We start from the raw sequence: 1,263 nt of genomic DNA, 5'->3' as shown, positions 1-1,263 counted from the left end.
CTTTGCACGCAGTTAGGGTCGGAGCTTAGAGAGGAAGGCCAGGCAGTGAAAACAAAACAAAACAAAACAAAACAAAACAAAACAAAACAAAAAAAAAAAAAAAACGAGAGGCAAGCTGGAGAGCGCCCACTAGGTTTCGAGATTCGAATTCCATCTCCACTTCCAAGTTGCACGAATGGCTTAGCTCCTCTCTTATCGTGCTTCAGTCTCTCCATAGAGAAAATGGGGGTGAATGGTACACCTCTCATTCCTAGGAGGATGTTACTGAAAACCGAGCCGTTGGGACCGAGAAAGCAAGCCGAATTGTCTTGGTTTACCGTAGGTGTTCAATGAGGGCTGCCTCTGTTATATAGAATACTTTACTAAAATCTCATGTAGAGCCCAGGCTGACCTTGAACTTCGTGATACATCTAAGGCTGACGTTGAAATCCTGATTCCTGCGTGCTGGGCCAGCGCTCTACCCACTGAACCCCTGCCACAGCCTAAGGCTTACTAATGAGCTTTGTACAAACGTGGCCATTGAATAAACGTAGTATTGCCTCTCTCGCTGCAAATTCCCAACCCTCAACTCCTTCTAACTCTTTTTCAGGCACCAGGCTGGAGCCCCGCCCCCAACCTGAGAAAAGATCCCCTCTTTCCTTATCCTGGTCCCAAAATCTAGCCCGATCCCGTCCGTCTTTAGCGGAGGCTGTCGCCTTTCGCACAAGTTTCTCAATTCCAAACCGGGGGTGGGGTTGGGGGGAGGGGCTGGAGGAAGCTGCAGGTTTGACGCCACAGCCCCAAAGCTGCTCTGAACTGACTTGGATCCCTGGGGATTTGGAGAGACACCCTCAACTCGGTCAGGGAGACATGGCATGTGGTAAAAGTCACTCTAGAGCTTGAGGCTGGCCCTCAGTGGGCAGGGCGCTCTCTCAGGTCAGCCCCAGCCACCACATAAACCAGATATGGCACACCTGTCATCCCGGCGCTCGAGAGGTGGAGGCAGAAGGATCAGAGCCTAAGTCATCCTCGGATACATAGCTGAGTGCTATAAAGGAGCTGGGAGAAAGGAGAAGAAAAAGAAGAGGAAAAAGAAGGAAAGAGTAAAAATCGTTCTAGTTTCCCAAACTCCAGCACTAGTGGGGCGTGGCCGTGAGGAGGTGGGGCTTCTTTTTAAAGAGCCGGACCGTAAGGGCCACTTGGAGATGCCAAGGAAGAGGAATCTATAGAGAACAAGACAAACACGCGCGCGCACACATACACAGGCGCGCGCGCACACACACA

Source organism: Mus pahari, chromosome 18 (genome assembly GCF_900095145.1).
Source record: "Mus pahari chromosome 18, PAHARI_EIJ_v1.1, whole genome shotgun sequence".
In the NCBI taxonomy this organism is placed as follows: domain Eukaryota; kingdom Metazoa; phylum Chordata; class Mammalia; order Rodentia; family Muridae; genus Mus; species Mus pahari.
The sequence above is the reverse complement of the archived record's forward strand: the minus strand, read 5'-3'. Positions refer to the sequence as shown.